The 14,288-nt window shown below is 34.2% G+C and overlaps 1 protein-coding gene across 4 annotated transcripts in view; it reads left to right on the top strand.

The window, feature by feature from the left end:
* The window catches only part of LOC141449757 (discoidin domain-containing receptor 2-like), a 471,131-nt gene that overhangs the window by 330,497 nt on the left and 126,346 nt on the right, over nucleotides 1-14,288 (top strand). The gene's annotated exons all lie outside the window — the stretch shown is intronic.

Below are 14,288 nucleotides of genomic sequence, written 5' to 3' on the forward strand. Positions count from 1 at the left end.
ATACAGAGTTTTAAAGAGTATAAAAAGTTATGAAAGAAACCGGAAATCGCAATTCGATATCTTCAAAATTAAAGGTGCTAGGCCATTTCAAAATCTGGTATTTATTAATCATATTTAAATTTTTTAACTTGTTAACGAAGAGAAAGAAGAGCACGCGATAGGTAATTTTTCATCCACTTTCTACTAAAAATATTGCCAAGGCAGTAAAGCTAGTATTTTTCTTAACATCAAATGTTAAGAGCTTTAGAAGTTCTCAAGCATACACAAAATGGCTAAAAATTAATTTTATATCTGTTAAAAACAAGAAGGTTTAATAATTATTTGGTAATTTTGGGAGAGTTCCAAAAAAATTGGAAACCTTCTGTTACATATTTAAGTGATCAATATCTTTCATGAAAGTGGGAGTCAACTGCAAACCCTCACTTTTGGTCCCGCGTCAGCCGCGTATGCGGGCAGGAATCTAAAATCAAGTCACATATTCTGAAACTAGAAGTGACGGGCAACAAATTTTTCCTCTACCATTTTTCGCTCAGATCAACCGTTTAAGCATGAAATGCATTTGAGCCGTCTTAAAATGAACACCCTGTATATTATGAAATTGTGAGTGTTTGTGTTTATTTTGATGCGCTAGAGTTTGCTTATAGTTACGCTAAATCCAAGTATTGTTGTCAAACTAGGTTAGACGCTAGGTTATCCGCTAGGAAATCTTTCAAAAATTCATCTGTTTTCACTCACAAACTCTGATCACTGACAAGATAGATTGCAACATTATAGTGAATTGAAGATTTATATTAGAGCAAAAAAGGCAAGCACCTCGGTGTATTGTCACGATAATTCAGCATTAATTAGTTTAGTTCACGTAATTGATTTTGTATTCAATATAAGGGAAGACACGATCTGCGGGTTTTGTGGATTTGACCAAAGCACTGAGAGTCTTGTAAAAGTGACCATGGAGGGCAAAAAAACAGTTAATCTCAGTCAAACTATCTTAAACGTTCTAAAATTTATGGATGTAACCAGGACTTCCAGGCAGCTGCTATTAGAAGAAAGTTTACTGTTGCTTTAAGTATCAGAGAAGAACGCTGTTTTCGCCTAATGATGTTTATTTTTCCTTGGTGTTTAATTAATTTTTAAGCAGCAGAAGGCCTAAATCTAAGAAAAGAAAGTTACTTTGTGAGTTGGTGTGAAGCGTTGTGTCCCAGAAGAACGATCGAACGATATGTAGCAACAATCTGCCCAATATTTTAAGAAAAAATTAATGAAATGATCGTTTTCCAAAAATATCTTTTTCTGATTCCTGAAATTCTTTTGATTTCAACGAAAAAGAAGAGGAAGAATATAACTGAGGCCATAATCAAAAATAATTCATCTGAATCCTGGTATAATTTTGACTTTAAAGAAAAACAACGAGAGGATTGAAACGAAGGTCATACTTAAAAGTACTTCTTCTAATCCTGATATACTTCTGTTTTTAAGGAAATAGAAGAAAAGGATTGCAGCCAAGGTCTTTTAATACAAATGCTTCATTTAATCCTAATATAATTCCGACATTTACGGAAAAAAAAACTCCAGGACATTAATGTGGGAGATTTTTGAGAAAAGTAGACGGAAAGCTGAGTAGAAACAGGATCAGGAATATATCTGAAAGTGGGTCCAAAATAGAATTCAAATCTACCAATGTGAAACCTTTTAATATAATCACTTGAGATGAATTGGAAAAACTTCGGAAAAATTAAGAACAGCTGATTTTCTAGGAAAATATATAAAGGAGGAATCTAGGAAGATAGCCATCATAGTTTTTTTCTCCAAATAGAACTTAGATGGATCAAATGAAGGAGAACTTAGAAAATTATTCTCACTAACATAGACGGTTCGTGGGAAAATAGTAAAGGTACGAAATCATTTTAGTTGAATCAGAAAACTAAAGAAGTTTTCAAGGGATAAATTAATTTTGCTCTTTTAATAAAATAACTTTACACAAACACAAATAAAACCACAGCGCACTGACAATATCACTCACAACCGAGTTTCGACTTTGGTTCGCCGCACTCAATCGCAGATACGCACAGTCTAAGAAATATATGTAGATAATAAATGTTTTAAACTGAAAATTATCACACGACGATTAAAATGACTTGAATTAATTATTAAATACTGAGAATTAGTAGTTAGAAATTTAAAATTTTTTGCAAAAAAAAATAAAATAACAGGTTTCTTTAAGAGAATTGTTACTACATCAATTTTTTATAATCTTATTCACATATCCCTCTTTACAATCCTTGTACATAAGAGTTTAACATGTAAAAACTAAATTAACTTCATATGAATACATAATATTCTCTAAACAAATATTGTACAGAGATACAACCATTGTGTAGTTTAATACAAGCCGAGTATTAAACTAAAACTTATGAAATCGCTTTTGTTGCAAGCACTAAAATAAAACTTTAGCGAAGTTTTTACATTTTAAGAGAATGAGGACCGACATAAGTGAGTTGCACAATTTTAGTACAAGAAGTAGTTAGAAAAGTTTAGCAACATACCCCAGCTAGCAATCTTGTCAACTTTCTTCTGTGTGAATAGAGGTTAATGACAATTTCCATTGTCTACTGTTAGGAATTTATTCATTAGATTTCTGCGAAATTGTTACAAAATGTGGAAAATTATTGAAGTTTCCATATATACGAGGGTCGTTTGAAAAGTCCGTGCAAAAATAAAAACTACTTAATTTTTTGGGGTAAACCTTTTTTATTTTTCAACATAGTCTCCTTTTAGGCTTATACACTTCGTCCAACGCTGCTCTAGTTTGTTGATCCCTTCCGAATAATAGGATTTGTCCAAGTCTGAAAAATAGCCATTCGTTTCTGCAATCACCTCCTCGTTTGAATAAAATCTTTTTCCCGCCAGCCATTTCTTCATATTGGGGAACAAATAGTAGTCCGAGGGAGCCAAGTCTGGAGAATAGGGGGGATGTGAAACGAGTTGGAACCATATTTCCATTAATTTTGCGACCACAACTGCTGAGGTGTGAGCTGGTGCGTTGTCGTGATGGAAAAGGACTTTTTTGTGGGCCAATCGTGGGCGTTTTTCTTGCAGCTCGGTTTTCAAACGGTCCAATAACGATGAATAATATGCACCTGTAATAGTTTTACCCTTTTCCAGATAGTCGATGAGGATTATTCCTTGCGAATCCCAAAAGACAGTCGCCATAATCTTTCCGGCCGAAGGAACGGTCTTCGCCTTTTTTGACGCAGATTCCCCCTTGGTAACCCATTGTTTAGATTGTTCTTTGGTCTCAGGAGTGTAGTGATGTATCCATGTTTCATCCACAGTGACGAAACGACGCTTAAAGTCCTGCGGATTCTTCTGGAACATCTGCAAACCGTCCTTGCAACACTTCACACGATTTCGTTTTTGGTCAAGCGTGAGCAATCGCGGCACCCATCTTGCGGATAGCTTTGTCATGTCCAAATGTTGATGCAAAATATTATGTACCCGTTCATTCGAGATACCCACAGCACTAGCAATCTCACGCACCTTCACTCTTCTGTCATCCATCACCATATCATGGATTTTATCAATGATTTCTGGAGTAGTAACCTCAACAGGGCGTCCAGAACGTTCAGCGTCACTTGTGCCCATATGGCCACTCAGAAAATTTTGAAACTGTTCTAATCGAAGGTGCAGAGTCACCATAATGTTTATCAAGCTTCTCTTTAGTCTCCTGAGGCGTTTTGCCTTTCATAAAGTAGTGTTTAATCAACACACGAAATTCTTTTTCGTCCATTTTTTGAAAATCACTCGACTTCCTCGATTTAAACGAATGCCAAACACAAAGAAATAGACCGATCTGGCTGAACCTTGGTGTGTGTTCTTCCAAGAGATGCTACTAACTAAACATAACCTCGATACGCGCCAGTAGTGATATTGTTTTGTTTTGGGGTTTTTGTAAGGTGCGCAACAACAAGGGTCCTTTGCACCTAAACTATACTGTAGAATAGACACTTTACTACACAGCCTAACCTAGTCAATCTGATCGATACAAACCTAACGGTTGGCCTAACTCCTATTTTCTTCTAACCTAACCAACTAATGTTGGGGTGGAGTACTCGATATTCCTCGCACCCCATAGAGATCTAACCTAAAAGTAGTGATATCTCTCTGACTTTGTACGGACTTTTCAAACGACCCTCGTGTATATCTAAATTCATTCAAACGTTCAAAAAGCCATTTGTTATAAATTCTATTTTTTTTAAAAAAGTTTAAATCCAATTTCAGCTCAGGACTTCTCTGGAAGCTCAAGACCATCCTTCCAGCCTCCTTTTTCCTCATTTTGAAATCATACTTCACTGACAGACATTTTAGAGTGAAAGTAGAGGAACTATTCTTTCTCCATTCAGCCATGCTGTCGCTGGAGTTCCGCAAGGCAGCATACTAGGCCCCATTCTGCACACAATCTACTCCTCAGACATACCTACTCATCCTCCAACTACTCTTCTCACCTATGCTGACGATACTGCCATCTTAACCTAACCAAGGTCCATTAACAGCTCACAGAAACCTTCAGTCTCACCTCACCTCCTTGGTTCAAAAAATGGGCTATCAAACTGAACGAAACAAAATCTCAAAATATTACCTTCACTCTTCGACACATTCCTCCTATCTTTTACAATTTAATTTCTTTACATGCAGTCAACGTAGGCCGCTACTGGCCTTACTTCGGACAAAAGACTTACTGGAATCCTCATACACGACTTAATAGAACAGAACTCAACAAACACTTCCGACAATTGAAAAGACTACTCGACAACTGATCAAAATTCACTCTGGACAACAAAAGATTTATTTATGTAAGAATATTAAAGCCAGTCTGGGCTTATGGCATCGAACTACGAGGCTCAAATCTCCAAAGAATCCAGGTCTTACAATCTAAAATTCTTCGCTCTACAGTTAAACGCTCCTTTCTACGTCACCAATCAAACCTAAATTGCTAAAACCCGATACATAAAATTCCATCTTAACATTCAGTCTCATCACAATCCATTCATACAATATCTATCTTCCAGAACATTTCCAGATAACACTTCTAGACGTCTTAAAAGATAAGTGGCCTCGCGATCTCCTATCTGATAACGAGAGTTAGTAGAAAGCAAAATATTATTGGAGTGTTACCGCTGGGCAACATGTTAATGTTGTTTAAGGTTATCATTGTTGCTTATGACACAATAAAATGCGTTGATTATAACTAAATAAATGATTTAAAAAAAAAAAAATTAGTATAATGGCAGTTTCGCTCAATCGATTTCCTTAAAATTTTGAATTTTCCTTACTTGTTAAATTTGTATTAATTTAATATTGTAGATGGTGAAGTCCTTACTTTGAAGGACAAAGAAAGGAAGAATTCTTTTTTCTCCTTTCTCGTCTAGAAATAATTTAATCTAATCATTTCCCACAAAAATAATCCCAAAACAAAGTCACAAGAAGAACTTATGAGCAATGAGTAGATTAAGTTGAAATCAAAAGATGTGTTGAAAGAAGGAACTTAAAAGTAACTCTACTCACGTCGATTTACACGTTACAGGGACAATTTCAGATTTTAATAAAGTTATTGACATATATTTTTGTTTTGAGTCCATTGACACCCAGAGTCTGTGTAGTCTGTGATCTCTTTAGTGCCATCCTCCACCGAAAGGCTGGAAAGGCGCTTTGAAAGCTAGGTGCAGGCCAAATCAGGAATTAGTAAAAGTTTATTTTACCTTCTATTTTAAATTACGCGGAGAATTTTTAAAAAAGGAACACTTTACTTTCACCTGTCTAAGTGGTTGAAAAAGGTTAATATTTGAATTATAAATTAGCTAATTTAAGCGGCACTTTTGGATTAGTAAAGAGAGATTTAAATTTAAATACATGAAAAGCAGATGTTTAATAATTCATTAGATTCTCTGAAAACGGAACAGTTACACATAAAGAGGAAATTTAACAAATGATAGCTCAGTTAAACTTCTCCAGATTTCTAACCAGCTACAGGTAATAAGGTAATGCCAGAGATTTAATTGGGTATTTTGTACAATTCTACATCACAAACTTTACACACGTGCGAAACTACCAGGAGCTGAGAGTTTCGCTTTAAAGTTTCAGGGCGCAGGTTGTTCATGATTATATTGTTCTCATCATTGCCCATAACCACGATGATTTACCCTTCACAAACTTGTTGACTAGCATTAAAATAAAATTAATATATTTGTTAGATTATTTCCATCTATTTTTGATTACCTCAAATTAATTTATTGAACAAAAAAGGCAGTTAAGCGAAAAATTTGTTTGCCTGATATCGGTCAGTTAAAGTAAGAAAGTTTGACTTTATTTAAATAGTTGTTTAATATAGCATTCGTCACATAACTATAGGAATGCGAACTCAGTATAAGTGGAACCAATGTACCAGATACATTGACCAAATCAGATACCAACATAAGTGATCCAGTGTAATTTCAGTTTTTTTGTATACCTTTCTTCGTGAGAACCGTCACTTGCTACTGAGTTGCCAAATCGCATCTGTCTGACCCTCACTTGGAAGTGACGGTAAGTTTCTCATTCCTTCCATCCCGCAAGAATTGGGCCTTCTATATTTAAAAGTAAAACTTACATTCCCAGTTTAACTAACACTTGACGGGAATAGTATAGTATTCTCTCCATTCTACGGTAATATCAGCACTGTCAGACACATTGACAGTTTACATTAAGCTGACGACAGGGACATAATTGCATCTGAGAGACATTCATTATTATTTCAGGCACACGTAAGTACAAGGTCTATAACTTTGATATATTATTTATTGTTCAGCAATAACTCCTACAGTTGATACTACCTTCGTAATACAGTTAAACGACATTTTTTTTTACTCCAATTGGATTATTTATATTTTAGAAAAATTATTAGTAAGAATTACTAGAATATAAACGGGTTTTTGGAAGTTATTTTAGAAACTTGCTTCAATAATTCCACTCTTAGTTGCAAAAAGTAACTAATTTTGTTTGTAATATCATTGCTTTCCACTGTCTGTACCGTTCAGGGTTGAAATGGAGATGATCTTATCTTTAATCTGCAAATGTTACCCCCAAAAACATAGATTACCTTCCCATAGATTATATATACTCGTACTCGTACATATAATCTAAAACATATATTCCCATAGATTAGTAGTTGTCATTCATCTTAAAACTGTAGCAAAATAATCTGTAAAACTTATTACCGTTACTTCTTTCAGTAGCACAATCTAATAAGGTTCGTTGTTTAGATCTGGTATCCTCAATAGAATTTAGATTTTGCTTTAGACTCCAGCTATCACCTCTCAGCCATTTATACTGTTTACGAAATGATTGCCAGTTATTTTATACCCTCTCTTTTTCGATGGTTTTAGATGGATTACTCTAAATAGCCGTTATTTTGCATATTTCATAGCATAATGCAAGCAAAGAACGCTACTGATGCACTTAATCACTGCGTGATTAAAACTGTGTGCATAAGACCTGTGAAGAAGGCCAAACTGCAAGACATGGCAGAATTAGTTTGTCTTTAGAATGAATTTACTACTGCATTGAATATGGATTTGCATCCACACCATTACCTAAAACTGATGTCTATATCTAAAAGCAAAATTACGAAATTTGTTCAGAGTTTGAGTTCTCATTTTCGAATGCGGTTTTTTTTTTTTTCAGTAAAGAGAATATTTTCAAAATTAAATAAAAAATAATAATAATCTAAACAATCAGTCACGATATGAAAAAGTGGCTTCCTCCACCATTGCAGAATTTTTGAAAGAAGTTAACAGCAATAAAAGGAAGAATTTTATTTACTCTAATTTCCATTAAATAGAACAGCAGGGTTCTGAAAAAACTACATGCTGTTCTAATGTTTCGGACGTACTCAGAGGTAAATTAAGTTGATTAAGGTAGAAAAATCTAAGATAATTTTAACCTACTTGAACATTTTCTTTTTTTAATTGAATAATGCTTCTTTATAAAATAATAAATCTCGGATTATGTAGAAATGTACTGAAAGAGTAGACGATATTCCCTGGATATGAAAGGTTGCAAAAGCGCTAATTAAAGTGTAAATAGTACCTAGCTGGGAGCTCTGTAAATCGTTGATTATAATTTTTCCTTTCTGGTTCACCTCGAAAGAGATTTTCCATTCTTGTCAGCTTCTTGTGAAAACTGGCCAAGTTATTCACGCAAGTTATGTATGAAAGTTAAAACTTATGAGCAAGGTAGATAGGCTGGACGCCTTATTGGAGAGGCGCACTAGGCAGACAGACCTTCATAACAGCTCCCCTGGGCAAACTGCCCCTCGCTTACCCCGCTAGCTCCTCCACATCAGTAAACCTTGAACCCTAGCCTTCACTCAACTCCCAGACACTTGCAGATTTAATATCCAGAGCATGGAACGCTTGCGGGTGAGTACTAATTGCAATAGGGAGCAGTGCTTCACCTCTGAAGGGATATCATACCATCTCTTTTTAAAGTTTGTTCACCATTACTGAGTTACGAAAAGAAAGAAGTAATTAAGTGAATACCCGTCGCCCTATGTAAACTCCACTCTTACAACTTGTTAGAAGTATATACAAATAAATAGAACATAAAACTTACTTGCATATTTAAACATACGTAATTAAAAACTCATTTGTAACTTCATGTCTTTTTGTCAAGTAAAACGTAGCTTTATATTCATTTTTTCGTGATCATTTTAATGAATGCTATAAAAGTATTTTAAAGCTTGTTTCAACGCCATTTTTGTTATCATTGTCAATAGATTTTTTTTATTTTTTTTCTGGACTTAAAGAACTTTTCAGTAATTTTTTCTATTTATTGCATGTAAGTTTATCGGGTTGATATTGTTGAATTTGTTGAATTGCACAGATGAGATAAAAGGGCATGAATTCTTTACAATATTAAAATTTCAAAAGAAAATGTGCTCAACATTTCTTTCTAATAAGAAAGAGAAGCGTTCATTTCAGATTTAACTGTTGAAAAAAGAAAGATGTTCTTTGTGTATTAAATTTCAAAAACTGTCAAATAATGCCGTTATTCTTCATTCTAACTCATCTGACGCGCTCAATAGATATAAAGTTAGCAAGATATTTCGAAATTAAAACTGTCCGGTAGGACAGTTGTATAAGGGTTGATCATCAAAAACTGCACGAAAAAGCGTAACGTTGAAAAACACCCAACTTTGACAATTTTTTTCTCTTTTTCTATAAAAGATAAAATTCTCAAATTTCTTTTAAAATTTAGGGCAATTCCTCCTTTATAACTGTAATTTTTTTGGCAAAACCCAGATTTAATATATTACGAGAAAAAAGTTGCTGAAAATGAGCAAAAACGGCATTTTCAAAAATTGGTCTTGTTCTTGTTGTTGTTGTTGTTGTTACCTTTTTTGTAAACAACGTAGCGCCTAAACGCGGGAACCGATTTTCATGAATGAGGTGTCATTCGATTCGGAATGTTATGTAGATGTGCCTTTTGGGGGTCTCGACGCTGTACATCGAATTGGGGAGGAGTTAGCCCCCTTTATGTAAAGCCCCCTCCAAAATTATTATTAGTAATTACCCTGTAAATCTTGGCCCGATTATGATAAAATTTGGTAGGATGATAGGGTTAGGGCTCCCCTACGTAACATCAGAGCGACGTTCAGCTCTTACACTTTTTAAGGGGAAGTACAGCAATCGTTTTAAATTATCGACTTTCATGACCGATTTTCATGAATGAAGTGTCATTCGAATCGAAATTTTGTTCAGATTTGCACTTTTAAACCCTCGACGCTATGCCTCATAAGGAGGGGAGTTTCCCCCTCCCAAGTAAGGCCCTTTCTAAAACTATTATTACCAATATTTCTAAAACGCTTAGTCCGATTTTGATAAAATTTAGCACGAAGAAGCTCCTCTACGTGGCTGTGAAGTGCCATCATGCTCTTACACCTACTAAGAGAAAGTGTTGCAATCGTTAATATTATCAAAGAGTGAACCGATTTTCATCAATAAATTGTCGTTCGATTCAAAATCTTTGCCTCTTTGCCTTTTAGGGAGCAGTACTGTAATTGCAGTTTTTTTTTCTTGCTCCTCTTAAAAGGAAGAACTGAAATCGCAGTTTTATTTTGTTACTTAAGTACAAATCCCTTCCTATTTTATCCAAAACGTTTTCTCAAAAAAAATTGTTATTGAGGATGGTTTGGGCACCGCAACTATAATCATTCTTTAAAAAGATCTCTCCAGTAGTAGTTACGGTTCCGACTTAACACCTTATCAGGTTATAATGATAGGTTATAATGCTTATTCCAAATTTTAAAAAAATCTAATCTGTAAAGCAGATATGTAACTTTGCAGAATAGACAAAAAGGAAAATCTGTCCAAAAGGTACAAAAATCTCCTTAACAAAAACTTACAGTTTAAAAAGTTAAGTATAAGGGTTGATTGAACGCCAAAAGGTACACAAATCAGCAAGTACCCAAAATTTCATTTATACTTCATTGATATTATTTAAGTAATTTTTACTGCATTAATTTTCATTCATATTTTTTAAAATTTATTAGATGTCACAGACCCTTATGCTGGCCAGTTCATTCATTATATTTTTTTGTTATAATTTTGATAAAATGTATAATATATCTTCGTTATTAAATAGGTACTTTATTTTAACTCTATTCCAAATTATTCTTCTGATTTATCTTTAAAATGCCCTTTATTTTGAGTAGTCACATATACATGCATGTTAAAGTAGAAAAAGACAGTTAGAGTCGGCTACTGTTTAAATTTGAATCAATATTTTTGGATTTAAAACAATATTTCAGTCTTGAATTCGTCTTACCGAAATATTCGTGAGCACAAATAACACACAGTTAATAACAAGTAGATTATTCAACAATAATTATTCATTTCTCAATTGTAATTTAATTTCGTCCCCCTAATTTTACTTATAGTAAAATACTGGAATAATTAGCTGTCCTAAATATATGCATATCTTATTTATTTTATATTACATATATACAACATTGTGGGAAGAACATCTAGATTGAGAATGTAATTGAAGAAAACTATATTATTTACGATAAAGCCAGATTATTTATTACCTATTATTATAAACGTTTGACTACTACATAAAATGACAATTACTTTAATCGAAGAATGAACTTAAACCGACGATTTTTATTTAAAAATACAAATAAATAAATAAAATAAACAAAATCATTAATATATGTTGGTGTGAGCATTTTTTAAAAAAAGTATTTGAATTTTTTATCCTCATATTTTTTTTTATTTTTTATAACGTTTTTCTTTCTAACCTGTAATTAATAGTTTGATTGTTATATATAAAATAGACATTATAGTCAATCTACAGTGCTACTTGAACAAATATTTTGTAGATGAAAATGGCCAGCATGAGGGTCTGTGACATCTAATAAATTTTAAAAAATATGAATGAAAATTAATGCAGTAAAAATTACTTAAATAATATCAATGAAGTATAAATGAAATTTTGGGTACTTGCTGATTTGTGTACCTTTTGGCGTTCAATCAACCCTTATACTTAACTTTTTAAACTGTAAGTTTTTGTTAAGGTATAAATAATATTCAGTATAAATAGCAGTAAAAGTAGGTGGGCGGATCTCCGCAAGTTTCCCGGTAAATAAGGGACTGAAGCAGGGTTGCTGTTTATCCCCTCTTCTTTTCAACATATATGTAGAACAAGCGCTCAAACAGTGGAAAAGATCCTGCTGCAAAATGGGTGTACCTGTTCGTGATAAGTTTATCCACTCCCTCCAATACGCCAATGACCAGGTAATAATAGCGTCAGAGGCAGAGGATGTGAGCTACATGTTTAGGAAGTTAATAGCCGAGTATTCCAGATGGGGACTAAGCGTTAGCAAAAAGAAAACTGAATACATGGTGTTCAATGCTCCTCCCGTTCCGGTAGAGATAGACGGCTGGATGCTATATCCAAGTAAGGAATTTAAATATCTTGGGTACTGGCTGTCATCTACAGGAACAAGTGAGAAAGACATTGAACACAAAGTAAATAATGGCAAGAAAATTATGAATGCATTAAACGCGACCCTCTGGAGCAAGGAAATAGGAATAAAAACAAAAAGGAAAATTTACCACTCATTTGTGGAAAGTGTAGCCACATACGCAGCAGAAAACTGGACGTTGTCCAGAAGAGCTGAAGGTAGCCTGTTAGCCCTGGAAATGGACTTTTGGAGGAGGAGTTGTGGTGTATCCAGGCTCCAGCGAGTTCCCAACTCCGAAATTAGGGAGAAAGCCAAAGTCGAAAAGACCATTCTCTATACAATAGAGACCAAAAGACTGAAATGGTATGGCCACCTAATGCGGATGGATGAAGATCGCTGGCCCAGGAGAATCCACAACTTCACTTTACAGGAAAGGAGGAAACGGGGCCGACCTAGGAAGCGGTGGATGGAGGGTGTGGAACAGGCGATGGCAGCGAGGGGATTGAGAGAGGGAGACTGGGAAGATAGAGAGCGCTGGCTATTGGGTATCGGGGATATGACCGCATAGGTTGTAAACTACCCGGAATAAAAAAAAAAATAATAAAATAAATAATATTCCAATAATATTGACCCAACTAGCTGAAAACAGATGAAAATATTCAGAAATCATGGACGTAATCAAGGTTAGAAAATTTGTACTCTTGCTGTACAGCCTCCGAACAATGTTCTCTCGATCCAAACAATACTGTCCAACCCAGGGACAGTGAGAGTAAGAAGCTCCTAGGAAGAGAAAATATTAGTGCCAGCAGATGGATTCGAGCCCATAGGTATCCAATACGCTAGTTAACTGAAAACAGGACCTAAACAGTCAGGATCTGAAGATGACGTAGTCCCTAGGTCGAAAAATTGACAAAAATAAATAATAATGACTGTTTGTAATATTTTTGACTTTCTTTTAAGATCAATGGTTCTGTTGCCAAAAACGATGAACAAATTTCTACTATCAAATTAAGTTTTACAAAATGTATTTTACGAATAGATTCTGGAACTGCGATCCAGAGGGCCAAAATTGTGGGAAATAATTGAAATTTCAAGTTTTCAAAAATTGTACAGCTGAAACTTTATTACCATAAAAGAGATCGTCTAAATATTCCCACTAGATTGTTATTTTACTGAAATTTATTTCATTTAAAACACAAAATAATTATTACTACATATAATATTAAGTAAAAAGTTCAATTGAAAAGTTTTCAGACATAGTGAGGTTTCGTGTTGTAATACAATTAGAATTATTTATTTAAAAGTACCAGGTATCCAATATCTGAATAATTCTTGCTTTTTGAATAGTTTATATGCAAACTTCTCTTCTACAAAAACGTTAATTAAAAAAAACAAAACAAAAGATATTTGGACTCTTACAGCATTATAATTATGCATTTAATGATGCTCATAAAAATGAACTCCGCCAGAAATCGCGCATTTAGTTGAGTAAATAAATAAACGATACTCTTAGTTTAAGTGATGGGTACCTGAAGTGACAGGTATATTGCATAAAACATGTTCTTCTTCATCTAGAGATTGTAATTATTAAATAGACTTTTCGGACTAATCAATACTTTTATTCATTCCTCGTAATAAATTTTACAAATAATTCTCCAGTTATAACAGAAACAGTAACTAACTAGATTGGTATAACATCGTAGATTATACAATAGCGTGCTACAAGGTGTTAACGTTGCGAACGACACCGCATAGATGTGCTGACTTTGATATACTCGTAAATGTATGTTCCACATAGATTAGCTTAATCACAAGGCCCAAACCATAGCACTCCTGGTTTGCATAAAGTCTTGACAATTCCGCACCAAGTCTTCCAAGCTCCGGCTTTGCATCTATCTAATTACACAGTAATTATAAGTAGAAGTCTAATTTAATTTCACTACTGTATTCGTGAAATAATTGCTAATATTGCCAACCTACGTTAGAACAGTGTGTACATAATGTTTGCTAATCTAATGCTTCTTTTTCTACTCTTTCTTTATTAGCAACAGAAGGTCTTGTGAACGAGTAATCACCGGATTTATTTGTGGTCCCCTGAATTCTGAAGGTGGTTTTTATGAACTTTGCCTTTGAAACGAAGACACTTTTCAAGATAAGGTCACATGTTGAATGTAAACGACAACAAACCTAAATAAAATTTCTTATAGTGTGCACTCAGACCTACCGCAGTTTAGTTGCTTGCTAATTATAGCTTATATCTTTGAACGGTATTCATTACTCATTGCAT

The sequence above is a fragment of the Rhodnius prolixus genome, unplaced genomic scaffold (genome assembly GCF_049639745.1).
Source record: "Rhodnius prolixus isolate KJV_2025 unplaced genomic scaffold, Rpr scaffold_2, whole genome shotgun sequence".
Taxonomy (NCBI): domain Eukaryota; kingdom Metazoa; phylum Arthropoda; class Insecta; order Hemiptera; family Reduviidae; genus Rhodnius; species Rhodnius prolixus.